Below are 14,522 nucleotides of genomic sequence, written 5' to 3'. Positions count from 1 at the left end.
TGCACCGGAGACACCAGTCCTGGAGCTGAGGTGCTCCCCAGGCACATTCCCCTCGCTCGAGGATGGCATCCCCATGTGCCGCATGGGCAGCCCCGCACCAGGGCTGGCCACATTCAGGCTGCCGCAGCTCCCCTGCGCAGGAGCAGAACACGCAGGATTTCTTCCAAGCACTGAAATGTCGCTCGCACACACTTTGTCAGGCTGCACAGGCACCAGTGCTCTCAAAGACAGCTGCCCCCAGGGCACACACACTGCTCACTCCCACTCCTCTCAGAGGTGGCGATGCTCCAGCTCAGTCATGTCCCCCCCAGCGCGCAGTCCCGCCGCTGCAGGGCACGCTGACCCACCGCAAAGCTGTACCCAGACCTGGCTCAAACCACCCACTGTCCTCCCTCCGCCATGCCCGAGCACAAGGAGAGCTTCCGCAGCGCAAGGCCACGCGGTTTCCAGTGGCGCTTTCACACGCCAACTGCTGTGGGAGGGAAGGAGATCGCTGCCCCTCTCGGCAGACGGCTCTGCGGGCTCCGCAGCACCATGCACTTTCTGTTTTTCCACGGCATGTTCCCAGCAAGTTAAATGGCCCCAGAGTAAGTGTGGAGATGCCTCAGTGCCAGGTGGACAATTAGAGAAGGTGTCCATTAATGCATCCTTCACGTGGAGCCAAATGCCGTGCCGCGAGCCAGGCGGCCGCACCAGCAGAAGCGGCAATGGCAGCGCAGAGCGGAGCTCCGGCTCCGGCTCGGAGAATAAAGGCGCCTTCATGCAGCGCACAATGGCCAGCTCAGAGCAGGGCCGGGGCAGCTGCAAGAGCCGCCCGCCGAAAACACGTCCCTCTTTGGCAGTCGGAGGAGAGATCCCTGCTTAAAAGTAATTCAACAGGGACAGAGGGGAAAAAAATTGTACTTAAAAATAAATAAATAAATAAATGGCTATTTGGGTGCAAGAAAGGGGATCCTTCTTCTGCAGTGGGGGGTGGGAGCAGACCCCCCCTTGGGTTTACGGAGCGGCAGCGATCTCTTCCCAGGCGGGACGGGACCGAGCGCCCACCGCCCCACGGACACGGGTGGGGAAAAGGGTAGTTACAGAAACACAACAAAACACATTTCATTGTTGCCTGAAGCAAGAAATTGACACTTCCATTTAAATGGACTCTTTGGGGAGGTGGGAGAGAGCAGGAGGTCTCCACCTTGAGCAGAAGCCAAGTTACCTTCAGCGCGCAGATGAGTACGGCATGAGAACCCATACAGACTGGGCGCAAACCACAAAAACACTCCAGAACTCTGCCGGAGCAAGACATACTTTCCTCTTCAGCCGAACTCCTCCTCCCCTCCTCGGGAGGCGGTGGCCGGCCGATACTCCGCAAAGGAAACAGCGCTGGCCATAAATACGGACTGGAATGAGCGTGATTTGCAAAACAGATGTTCTGGTTGGGGGGGAAGAACGCTCGAGAGGGAGAAAAACAAATCCACTCCACATTCCTCCCAGGTCTCCGTCCCCATCCACCCGCTCCCCTCCGCGCACTGCCGAAGCACACACGCACTGCGGGCGCTGCACAAACACAGCTGCGCTTTGCCCTGCGCTGAGGTCCGCAAACCCGCCCAGTGCACGGCTCGGCCCCGGCGGCTTGCGGCAGCTCGCCCTGTACCGCGCCAGGACGGGTGAGAGGGGCTGCAGCGACACATGCAGCACACCCAGCTGGACACCCCCAGCGTTTTGCCTTGGCGAGACAAAAATCTGCCAGGCTGTTCTAGAGGGCAAAAACTGGGCAGGAAACCATCGGGGGGACGGCAAAGCCCTGGCAAGCAATGGTGGCATCTGCCAAGCTCCGGCCCCATCGAGCCACGGCAATCTCACCACCATCCCGAGCGTGTTGGCACCAGGGGTGTGCCAGTGCATGCCATGAAGACTTAACGCAGGCCAAGGTGCCGGGGGAGCCACTGCCACAGTCTGCTCTGCTCTCAGTTACCATTTCGGCCGATTTTGGCCGCTTTTGGCTGACTGCCTTCCCCAGGGGAGAGCCTGTCCCATCAGGCAGCTGAACACCATGTCCCATCGTCCCTCCCGGTCCACTCAGCCCTCAGGACATCACTCGGCCACAGCACACCACAACTCCAAGGCCACTCTCCCCAGTAACAGCCAAGCTGTATTCCCTGCGGGACCCCCCCGAAGCACTGCCATGCGGTCCCACAGCACCGAGCCGGCAGATCGGCCAAGTTGCCCAATCAACCAAACACAAAAATCAGAGTCACCTTATACTTTCATCTTTCTCCTCCACATCGCCCATCCTTTGTCCTTGAATTTCAGAAAAAAAAAAAATGTGATTTGTTCCTTTTTGGTGCTTTCAGGACTATTCTGATTTCCCAGAGTTTCTCTGCAGCCACGGGACAGACACCAGGATAGATAACACCGGGACGCACACGCACCCCTCAGCTCTTCCGCCTCTGTCTGGGGTCTGGGGCCGACGCCACGAGGCTGATGCTGAAACCCCAAATCCCCACAGGGGCACAGCGCTGTGCAGAAGTTTGTGCAGAATTTGCAAGCTGGCAACTAATGTAAATTTGCCGTGTCCTTTGACTCCAAAAAGCTAGACGGGGTAATAGAGACATTTAAAATAACAAAACCCAAAGTTTGTAGGCACATTTTTTTTCAAAGGGAAGGGGAAAGGAAGGCTTATTTGTTTGTTTTGCGTTTAAATACAAGATTTCTAAACAGTTCAAATGCATTTTTGCAATTCCTCCATCCGGCCCCCTCCAATATTCAAACCAGATCCACTGCTCCGTCCCAGCCGCTGCCGCATCCATGAATGACGTCGCTGTGCACTCCCGGCCGTTCCCGCCGACGAAGCCACAGGTATGCACGCCCGGGCCGGGGGGAGGGGACCCTCCAATCGCTAAGTAAATATTGACTTTAAAATACATTTATTTCCCCCCCCTTTCCTTTTAAGTCTGCCTATTGCATTTAAATCATGAGGCATTAACCTTGTTTAAAAAAAAAAAGACAATTTTGCACAGAAAAGCGCCTCTGCTTCGCCTGAGATGTTGGAACAGTGGCAAAACACCATTCATCGGAAAGGCCATGGCTGGAAAAGCGCACCCCGGCCGAGGAGAAGGGCGGTCTATGGGCTCTTGAGGGGGTTTGCTGCAACTCAAAGGGTTTTTAGAGATGCTGAGGAGGCGAACTGGAACCAACAACAAATGTCCCACCAAAGAGAAGTGCCGGCAGAGCCCCCAACCGCCACTCTGGGCACTGATCCGGCGCATCCTGCAGCGTGCCGTGGCCTTCCCTGGTTTCCCTCTCCGGCCCTGGCTCATCTCCCCTGACTGCATGGGGGATGCTCTCTGGAACCAACTGGAAGGTCCCGTCCCGTCGGCCCCCAGCCCCATCCTGGGGTACGGCCGGGACTGTCACCCCACGTGTTCGCCCCCACTGCCCAGTGGGACATGTGCGATGGGTCCCATCCGCTGCCCCGGCGCTGCCTGGCAGCCCCCCCAGAGAAACCCACCACCCTGCTGGGGACAGCACAGCCCTCGGCACAGCCATCCACGGGGCCACGCTCTGCGCACCCTCCATTGCCCGCGCGGGCACTCCCCAGGGCGAGTGACACCCGTCCCTCCCCAGGGACACCAGGGCGAAGACTGGGAGCAACTGGGTTCCTGCACCGGGTACCTCGGGGTGCAGCCAGGACGCCAACGTCCCCCTCCAGGGACATCCCCAGCTCCATTGCCCCCCAGGTGGCAGAGCCCCATGTCCGGGGCAGCACAGGAGGTGACACAGTGCAGGGCGCAGGGGAGAAGCCCTGGCAGCGCCCACAGCACACACTGCGCCGAAGCGCCTCAGAATCCATCCCCAGCACCCACCCAGCGCAGCCCCCCCAACACCTCCACCCCAGGATGGGGTTCCCGGGACCGGCCAGCACTGCGTCCCGGCTCAGACAAAGGAGGACGAGGGAGAAGGACGATGGATGGGCAGCGGGGTGAGAAGGTTGGAAGATGGAGGCTGCCGGAGAGCATCCGTCCTCCCCGGCAGGGAGGGGGAAGGGGAATAAAATGATATTGTGGCTCCCAAGGGCGGCTTTCATCGTCGACAGCGCCGCGGCCACCTGACTTCAAACAGATCCAGGGGGAGACGATTTAAATGCGAATACGCATCAGGAAATCTGGACGCGCTGGGAGGAATGTGCTCCCCCCCCTGCCCAGCCCCTTCCTCTCCCGATCCCCGGCAGCTCCACCGCCTTCAGATGAAATGCATTAAAAAGACAAAAAAAAAAAAAAAAAAAAAAAAAGATGGGGGGGAAGAAAAAAAAAAAAAATTTGCATTTTAAACCAAATTCAGAAGCTGGGAGATCTGCACCGGAGTGCAATCCCCCCCGTCCCCCTCCTTCCTCTGGCCCCATGGAGAGGTCCGCAGAAGAATGAGCTGAAAAATGGCAGGAGATGGAACCAGATGAAACGAACCCACGGCATTTTCAGAACTGGGAGGAAAAAAAAGAAAAAAAAAAAAGGAAAAAAAAAAAAAAAAAGAGCTCGATCATACAAAACATGGTGGGGAGGGGCAGAAGGGGCAGGCTCCAGCCACGCAGTGGAGGGGGTTTCAAGGAGGACTCATGCTTTTTTTTATTTCTTTCTCTTTTTGCAGCTTATCTGCAATTTAAATGAAAAGAAAAAAAAAGAAGAAAAAAAAAAAAGAAAAAAAAAAGCATTTGCAGCCAAGAGAAAGGGGCTTAAGTCCTCTCGGTGCAGTTGGATGGGCTGCAGCCGTCCCTGGCCGGCGGCCATCCCTGCCAGGGGGACGCCCCGCTCTCCCCTCGCCCCAGGTCAGCCCTTCTCCTGCCCCAGGGTGGGGAGGAGGCAGCGACAGTGGGCAGGAGACCCCCCAGCTGGTGGGGGGGGGCTGTTGCGGAGGCCCCCCCCACCCCCTCTACCTGCTCAGAAGGTTTTATTCCCTTTATTTATTCTAGCAATGAGAAGTGGGATGTTTACACCCTGGGCAGTTGGGAACCCAAACAGAATATAGTGTTCTGCACTGGAGGCAGTTATTTATGGCTTGTGGCTAAAGCTGATAACGCTTCCTCCAGAGACCTGCCTGCGTTGTGCAATAAAGCAATTGCACATTATAGATTAATAGGCATTTCATCTGGACAGCTGAATCAGGGGGCAGGACGCTGCCGGAACGCCGTGGCGCAGCCCGGGGCTGCAGGCAGCCGGCGGCAGGGGCTTTGCCGGGGCAGGAGGGTGCCGCGCTTCCCTCCTGCCCGGACGGGCATCAGCTCGCCAAGGCTTTCAAAGCACTGGAGCCAGGCCAAAACCATTGGCCTTAATTCATTAGTCAACTCAATTTCGCTGGCTTCGCAAATAAGGACTTTGTCTGAGATGGGGAAACGGAGCAGAGCAGCTATTGTGCCCCGGGAGCGGGCAGAAAGGGCCCTTTGAGAGGACACTCTGCCGGAATAAAAGTCACTTTTATCCCAGAATAATTAGCGTGCTCTGAGTACACTAATTATTCCGGCATAAAGGGACTTTTATTCCTGAGCAGCGCATTCGCGCGGAGAGCTGCTCTGGATTCTGCTCCACCTGCCCGTGTGAACGCAGCCCCCACGCCAGCCACGACCCGGACAGCCCCGGCTCACGGGGACCGAGGATGCGGGGACCCACCTCAGGGTGGTCACCCCTGCGGGTCCCAGCAGGGAGCACACCGGGGGTCCCACCCCAGCGGGGCAGGGAGAAGTCGCCCCCCTCACTCAACCATCCTGTCCCCCAGGAGACGCAGGGGCTCCAGGAGGCTGGAGAGCAACAGGAGGGGGAACGAGAACCTGGAGACCCAGCTCCATCTCCAGCTACCGGGTCCCCTCCTGAGGTCCTCCGGGGACCCGTGCGCTCTGGGGAGCATCTCCCAGCTCTGGGGAGGACAAGGTCACAGAGCCCCCACGCCACCCATCGCACAACACCATCTCCTGCTCTTGTCAAGGTCTCCCCAGGAGAAAACAACCCATAGCAGCGCCGCAGCCTGTGCCCACTCCTGCCAGCGCTCTCTGCCTGCGCAGGGCTGCCAGCCACCCCCTACTCCCGTCCCCAGTCCCCAAAAGCAGCCCCGACCAGCACGTGAGGACACAGCCACAACAAACCACTGCCTCCCAGCCCGGCCAGGGAAGAGCCCTCGTGCTGGCGGACACCACACCTGCGCCAGCGCTTTCCAGGCACAGGCCACACGGCAGCTTCCACAGCAAGTGCATGCTCACCGGCGAGGCGGTTGTGTGGGACAGGGGAAGGTTTGGGGTTTCCTTGACAGTGCATCCTGGGAAGGCACGTCCTGCAGCGGCTTCGCAGAGCTGCAGTCCACAGCACCTCAGCATCCTCAGACAGCTGCACAGCACTGCGGCTCGAGGGGGTCCATGCTGGAGCTCATCCCTGCTTCACTCCCCAGGCCGCCGCACCAGCCCGGCACTGCCCCTCCCACTGCAGCTCCGGCCCCAGACATGGGCACCAGGTGGGCGACCAAGCCCCCGTGCCCACAAGCCACAGCCACCACCCAAACAGCGAGCTCCAAACCCGAGCGGGGCAGGGGGAAACCCAGAAACAGCAGAGTGAACCCCAAAGCCACGTGCGAGGCCACCACACAACGCCCGGGCTTGTCACCGCTGCTGCTCAGATGAGCCGTGCAGATCACCGGAGAAGGACCCGCTGTGTCCCCGCGCGCCGTGCCAAGGGACCGGGGCAGGTCTTCTCAGCGCCGCAGCGCTCCTTGTGCAGCTGTATTTTAAGAGGTAAAGGGAAAAAAGTCCTCAGCATGGTAAGATGTCCCATCTGTTTATAGCTGGTAAATATGAATAAAGAGGAATCCAGTACAGTTATGGCTGCTGTGATGCTGCGTCCCAGGCGCTACCCTACCCCTCAGCATCTCCACCAGTGCAGCTTGGCTACGCCAGCAATGAACCGCTCGCCCAGTTTGCTCGGATGCTCCAAGGCGGCTCCTGCAGGTCAGGGATCCTGGTTTGTCTGCTTTTATCTTCTGCAAGCTGCAGGAAAAGAAGCTTTAAAATTTTACGCGGCGAAAAGGATGTGGGGCCGGGCAGGTTTCAACGGACGATGGCATCGGAGCAGTTGCGGAGGAGCAATGGAGGAGGAGTTGCAGAGGAGACCAAGCTGGTGTGTAAGCGCGGCGCTAGGCTCCAAATCTGCACTTCCGCAGGGAAAACACCCTCCAGGCCGCGAGAGGAGACGCTGAGCGAACCCACCTGGAAGGACCAGCGGTGGCCGGGGGCCGCAGTGGGAAGCGGTGCAGGCACTGAGCCACTGTGAGGCCACCGGCCTTGCCAGGAGCAGCCGCCAGGAGCAGCAGGGGACATGTCCCACGGCACAGACGGGGCCACCGGCCTGCAGACATTTCAGCTGATGTTTTCAGGAGCAGGACAGGAAATTTCCCTCCTTGGAAATGACCCGGGAACCGTGGGTCCCTGCTCGGGGGCAATGGCAGTGGCTGTGGCCAGCCCCGGAGTGGAGGCGCAGGCACAGCCCGACCCTCCACATAGCACTTGCCCCCAGTGCCCTGCAGCATCCGCCTGGGCCGCTGGGAAGGCAGCCGCCACGGGAAGTATTAAACCCAAGTGCTTCCTTTTCCAAACAATAAAAAGGCTCCACGACACCCGCGGCGCTGAGCGCCGGCAGGAAACCCTTCACAGCCTTTGCCCGGCTCTGCTCCCCACGCCGGCTGCCCGGAGGGATGGGGTCCTGCACCGAGCCGGCACACGCGCCCGAGGGAGGACACAGACGCTGCAAGTGCCACACACTCGGGATGCCACTGGCCCCGGGGTCAGAGCCGCCCTCGAGCGCCGTGCATCAGCTGGAGCCATTCTCCTGGCCCGAAACCCAGCTGGGCACAGCTGAGGGCATCGACGGCAGCTGGGGACGAGCAACGTGCCTGTCCCCAGACGAGGCTGCTCCGAGTAGCTGCGGTGGGCACACACAAGGTGGGCACCTACCAGCAGCCCCACCGGCAGCAACCCCACCGGTCCGGCAGCTGCAGAGCAGACAGGGGCACGGTGGGCAGCGCAGCCGCTCCCCAGTGCCGCAGCGTCACACTCATGGCACGAGCGTTTGTGTTCGCCTGCGATCCTTTAGGCCACGATATTCATATTCTGAGCATGGCACGAAGAGCAAGATCACTGGGCGCACCTGTGAGGTGCCAGTGTGCGCTACTGTGACATCGGGGGACTCTGCCCCCTCCGGGTCGCAGTGACGCGGAGGAAGGGGACACCAGGAGGGACTCAGCCTCAAAGAGGTGATGCAGCAGCACGAGGTGTGGGCACCCCCCGGCGCAGCCCCTCTCACCGGCGGCACGAGCAGTCGAGACACTTGACTGTTCACCAGCTACAATGCACCGCTGTGTGAATGCGGGACCCCGCCAGCGCTTGGTCCCTGCACACCACGACGCACGGTGGCGCCGGCAAACAAAGAGCTGCGCCTTATTAAGTAAATGGACGAGATTGATGCGTTTCAGAGCTCTCGGCAGATTAAAACAACAATTTGCCTGGCAGCCCACAGCAAACAAAAGCCAGCCACCCCCAGCCAGGCGGGGACAGAGGAGCAGCAGCACCAGGGCTGCGGAAGCCTTCGTCCCCCACAGCCAAAATCCTCCTCCTCCTCAGTTCGGTCGCCACGGAACACAGACCAGAAGCCCGAGTCCTGTGGCAAGTCTAAAAGCAGCAACTCCTTCCCTCACCCCCATGCCAACAGCCCCTGGTGCTGACCCGGTGCACCGCACGCTCGACGCGCCCTTCACCTGCCCGTCACCACCTCACGCACCGATGCGACTGCCAACGCCCGCCCATCCTTGCCGCGGTCTCATTTGCAGAAACACTATCTTGCAAGAGGCTAATTAGTCCACTCAATTAAAGATGTGACTTCCACCTCAATTAGACTGCCTCCCAGCCAGCCGCAATTCCCACCAGTGCCTCAGTCCACACGTTTTGGACATGACAGACCCGCTTGCACCTTCGCAGCAGGATGACGCTCCCCAGAGCTGAGGCTGCTCTTCCCACCCCTCCCCTCAGCAGCACCTCGAGTGTGGTCCCACTGGAGACACTTTGAGCTGCCAGCGAGGTCATTACCCAACGTTTCGGTGGCCAACCCCACGAGCCCTCCGCTTCAAGCAGTGCTGGGACCGTCTCTGACCCTGCAAAGCATCTGCATGACTGCAGCTCTGGTCTGCTCCGCTCCCCTGGCTAAGAAAGGACATTGTGAGTCTATATTTAGCCCTAGAAATGGCTGGACTGTGTTGGGGAAAGCAACCTAGCGCAAGAGAGTAGCATCCAGCAAAACAGCCCTCAAGGCCCACCCAGTACTTTTCCTTCTTAAAATAAGAGGCACAGAGCGAAGAAAACAAGAAGTTTGAGCCGAATTAGAAAATGCTGAAAATATTTGCTGCTGCTGCTGCTGCTCGCCGCTGGCAGGTCAGCCTGCCAAGGTACATTAAGTGGAAGTGACTGAAAAGTTAAGTCAACAGCAAAACCCGGGCTGCAAATAGCTCCAGTCGGTCTTGCATGGGCTTGCAACACCCGAAGGAGAGGAAAACGCACCCCCTCGACGGCAAGCTGCAGCGCGGACAGGGCCGATGCTCTGTTTGACCCAGTGGAAGACGGCGCCGGATGCAAAACCTCCCCATGTGCTCAGCCAGGCCCCGGCACTCACCCATCCAGCCCAGGCGCCGCCAGCCAACCCAACCACCCACAGGGTCCCCCAAGCATGTCCTGCACCCCTGGGATGGGACAACCCCCTGCACACGCAGCACTGGGTCCGGCAGCAATGGTGCCAGCTGTTCCCCCAGCGCAACACTGGGCTCAGCAGCCTCGCTGGCGCTCCTCTGCACCACCGCGATGCAGACAGGGCCCAGAAATGCATCCTCCCCCCTCCCTGGGGAGCAGCAGCTGCTTCGTGTAGAGGAGCCAGCAGGATCATGGGGAGCATCACCCCCATGGCGGCGGCAGAGGGGGATGGGCTGCCTGAGGGACCCCAGCCCACGGATGCCAATTGAGGATCCGAACGTCCCCGCACAGAGAGGGACATCCACGGGAACATGGCCAGACGCACGCTCCAGGAGGTGACAGAGATAAAATTCAGTCCAAGCACAAGGAGAGTGTTGTCTGCCTGGCAAAGCAGGGACCGCAAGAAGGAAACGGGCAGATGCATCCATTGCTCACCGGATGAGTCAGCCACGCGCCACCGCGACCAGGAGCCCGCACCATCTCCAAGGAGCCCGTTTCCCAACCCTGGGACCACTAGATTCATCCCCAGTGCTCCAGCCAAGCCCCACGACGTGCTGGGATGAACTGGAAGCAGAATGACTTTGTGCGTGGCCAAGGCACTGTGAGCAGGCAGGCGGCTTTCGGAGAGGGGCAGCCCCAAGCAGGGCCATGGGTCAGCTGGGGAGGTCTTGGGGGCACAGAGCGAGGGATTTATCCGCGGGGTTGGCACAAAGAAGGTGCTCAACACGGATCTGGGAACCAAAATCATTTCAACACCTGGAAGAGGAACCTCCGGCCCCGTGACAAAGCCACGGTGTCACCCGCTGGTTACCACTGTGCTAATCGTGGTGACTCAGCAGGACCACGGCACAGCCTGTCCCACCCTGGGGTCTTGATGACTCCCGAGGGCCTGGCCCTGACCGCACTGCCCCAGGCTGTCCCGTGGTTTTGGAAGCACCCCCATGCACCCCCTTCCCAGGGCAAAGGGCACTCGCAGAGGCATGTGCTCCCCGCACTGTTTTGGAGTGGCTCCTCAGGGCACGAGCTGGCCAGAGTCCCTGCTGGAAGGCCATCCATGGGGAGCATGGGTTCGGGAAGCCATCCCAAAATCCCAAAGTGCAGTGGGTGGTCACAGCTCCTCCTGCCTCCCGGGGCGTCGATGCCCCACGGGGCAGCAGAACCCACAGCTGCGGACACCCGTCCCCCGGGGAGGGGCTGGGGGGGGGAAGGTGTCTGGAGTGGGGGCAGCAGGAGCACGTGGGCAGCCCCACTCCCCGCAAAGCTTCCCCAGAGCTCGCGAGATGGTGCCGAGACCTCGTCGGCAGGATCCACCTGACAGCAAAAGCAGCTCCCTCCTCTCCAACGCCGGCTGCTCGCGCTGCTGCCGTGCAGGAATGAGCCATGCAATAACCCACAGCCCACGGTGCACATGAGTGCGGCTCCGCAGACCCCCAACATCCCCACCTGGCCAACAATGCCACCTCCACGAAGGGCAACGATGCTCCTGGTCTCTGCCCAAAGGGCTCCTCACCCAGTCCTGTCCTCGGTCATAGCCCCCCAGTCTCAGCCCGTAACGCAGCAAACACCAGGAGATAAGGGGACACTACCGCAGCCCTCGAGCGGGTCCCCCCACACCCTCCCAAAGGGGGAAGGAGAGCTCAACCCACTGTGGTCTTTTCCCCAACATCCTCATCCCAGTCTGTGGGAGGACACAGCTTTTGGGGCCAACCCTCCTGCCTCAAAGCTGCTCGTGTGTCCCCCTCAGCGGACTCGAGGTCGGTGTTTCTGGGGACCCCACGTACCAGCTGTTTTACACAGCTTTTCCCTTAATTTGTCTCCGCCTTTCCGCCCTGATCCTGCTGTTTCTGCGGGGAGACGGGGATGCCACATGCAGCAGAGCTGAGCCCATGCCAGCCGGCGCACCAAGCGGGCAACCAGCCCTGCCGTGCTGGGAGCCGGCCGCGGGTCAGGTACAGGTAAAAGGCAGCAAAGAGGAACCAACAAACACCAGCGTGGAGTCAGCTCCTGCAGAAGAGGAGGCTCCAGTGGCCGTGGCCTTTGAGGAACAGAGGGGACTGGGGGGTTTTGCTCCCCACCAGCCTGACTGGTACTCGGCACCAGGGGAAAAGCATCACCAGCTGGAGGGCGCGAGCAGCCCCCGCTCCTGCTGAGCACATGGAAACAGCACAGAGAGAAGACAAGGGGTGAGTGGTGGGGCTGAGACACCAAAGACAGGGGGACGTCATGGCTGTCCCCACCTCCGCGCCGCCCACAATGCCTCGAAATGGCTTTGGAAACAGTGAGAAGGCAACACCTCGGTTTCACCCCAAAACGGGTGGCACTGCCAGGCTCTGCCAGGGGTGCTGCACTGCTGCCCTGTCCTCTCGACATCAGTGCATGTCACTGGACAGGGAGCACATGGGACAGGGGCCAGAGCCCAGCCCTCTCCTCCAGACACCACAGCAGCACCGGGGCACGCTGGCATCCCACAGCACAGCACCTCCTGTGCCGGGGCAGAGCCCCACAGTGCTCCCAGGAACCTCAAGTTCTGCCGGGTCTCACTGGGACACTCCACATGGGGATGGTGGGCACCCTCCCCTCCCACCATTGCACGGAGGAGCCGCTAGCTGGTCCCCATGGGCAGTCCTGGTCCCTCCGACAGCTCCTGCCTTCTCCCCCCCAGCGGCCCCCAAACGCTCCTCTCTTCACCTCCGCTGAACCCAGCGTGGCTCCGGGCACGTACCCACACGCCCAGGGAAACAGCGCGTGCACACACGTGGGCACACACGTTCCCCTCGCACACCCGAGACGCGCCAGACCACCAAGACGGCGAGAGGGAAGCACTGCACTAAAACACTGCAGCCACCCTTAACCACCAGTATTTCCAAGGCAGACATGGGGCAATCCCCGACGTACCCCTCGCTCCCCTCCCGAAGCCTGCCCAGCTCTGCCCGCTGAGACAGCATGACGCAGGGAACCGCCATGCCACCCAGCCAGCGGCAGAAGAGAGCGGGCAGATGGGAGCCACGCACCAGTGCCCTTTGTCCCCCTGGAAGAGTTTCCCCCCTCCCTCGCTGGACTTTGCGCCCCCCCCCCCCGTCCTCCTGCAGCCAAAGCCAGGACAAACGCACAGCTTCCAGTGCTGCAGACCAAGGCAGCGGTTTGGGGGAGTTGGGTCTCTGTACGAGGATGGGGACCCTGCACCCCACCACCTCTGGCATTGGGGCAGCACCAGCTCCGGCACGGTTCCCCCAGAGCCCCACCAAGCGACCTGCAGCCGGGGAAGCCAGAGCCCAGCCAGCACCGCTGGGGCCATGGCACCAGCTCAGGTGCCACCAAGGTGTCACCTTCTGCTTCCTAGCCAGCCCAGCACACCCCTGCCGGAGCGGGGTGCTTCACGAGCCCCCTCTGCCTCCTCCCGCCCACAGACTCGCACAGCTCCTTCCCCTGCTCTCCGGAGGACCCCTTGCCCTGCTGGGCTGCCCAAGGCTCCAGGGGGGCCAGAACAGCCACTTCACCCCCACCATCACCCCCAAGGGGAGCCCCTCGGGAGGGGAGTGCCACTGGAAGGAGGGGGCATCTCTGCTCTGGCTTTTGCCTCGCTCCAGCCCACGGGTGGAGAAGAGGATGGAAGAACTTCCCTCCGGCACATCATCACTCCGCAGCCTCGTTTCCAAAGGCAACACAGCTTATGCAATGAGTGATGCCTGTCCCTCCCGCCCCCACCAACTTTGGGATCTGCCTGCTGCTCCAAGCCACCATCGAGCAGGGATGACACCTCCGGGGGCCCCAGGAGCCAGCGACCCCGGTGGGCTCAGCTGTTAACTACATCACCTGCACTGCCACACGGGTGCCAGTGGGTTAATCAACCCTGTGCTAACGACTGCACGGGTATCAGCTGAGCAGAGGTGGCTGTGGGGTGCTGAGAGCTTCTCTGCTCCTGCCACCTCCCTTCAAGGGATGCTAATTAAGTGCCCGGACCTCCAGCAGGGGCAAGGAGGGGCCAGAGGGATGGAAACCACAGGCTCAAGTCTCCTGCAGCCCCAGACACCAGTCTGGGGCAGGGATCTGGTGTTTGCCCCATCCTCCTCTTCCTCCATCCCTGCGACCCAGTGATGGGTCAGGCACTGCCACAACACCAAACGCAGGCAGCTTCGCCTGGTCCGCTCCAAGGTGGGCACAGAGAGGGGACGAGAAAACCTTCCCAAAGCACCCTCGCCGATCAGTTGCTTCAGTCTCCTGCCTTCGTTAGGCCATTCCAGACAGAGGGAATCCATAAGAAGGAAGCGCAGAGAGCCAACTGTGAACCTCCATCCCTCTGCTTTTCAAGGGAAAAACAGCCTCCTGCGCCACGCATTCAGGCGTTGCGAGGAACTTCGCCGCCGCCGCTGGTTGCCGGCGCGTTCAGCTGCCAGCTCCTCACCGCTCTCCGGCTGCCAAGAGCAGCCCCTCGCACATTGAAAAGCCCGGCCATTGAGCTGACGAGCTCGCTAAAGTATTTACTGAATAGATCAATAATAGCAGGGAAGAGACGTGCGCAGCTTGGAAAAAAGCGGCTGGCAGTGGAGGCTGGAGGGACGGACAGACAGACGGAGGGACGGACAGCCCCATCACTGGGTAAACATTCTCCCAGTGCCACCAGCCCGGCCACGGCCAAACTCCGCAGCGGGGCCATCGCGGCCCCAGGCAAAGCAGCCCCAGTTGTGCAAGAGTAGGAGTGCGGGGGGAGGCCGCAGTGTCACGGGCAACCCAGGGGAGAGGGGGGACCCCAGCCGCAGGGACCCTC

At 60.7% G+C, this 14,522-nt stretch overlaps 1 protein-coding gene across 1 annotated transcript in view; it reads right to left on the bottom strand.

Annotated features, from left to right (window-relative positions):
• Nucleotides 1–14,522, bottom strand: part of LRP1 (LDL receptor related protein 1) — an 89,448-nt gene that overhangs the window by 74,324 nt on the left and 602 nt on the right. The gene's annotated exons all lie outside the window — the stretch shown is intronic.

The sequence above is a fragment of the Vanellus vanellus genome (assembly GCF_965231255.1).
Source record: "Vanellus vanellus genome assembly, chromosome: 28".
NCBI classification, from domain to species: domain Eukaryota; kingdom Metazoa; phylum Chordata; class Aves; order Charadriiformes; family Charadriidae; genus Vanellus; species Vanellus vanellus.
This window is presented reverse-complemented; position numbering and strand designations above follow the sequence as displayed.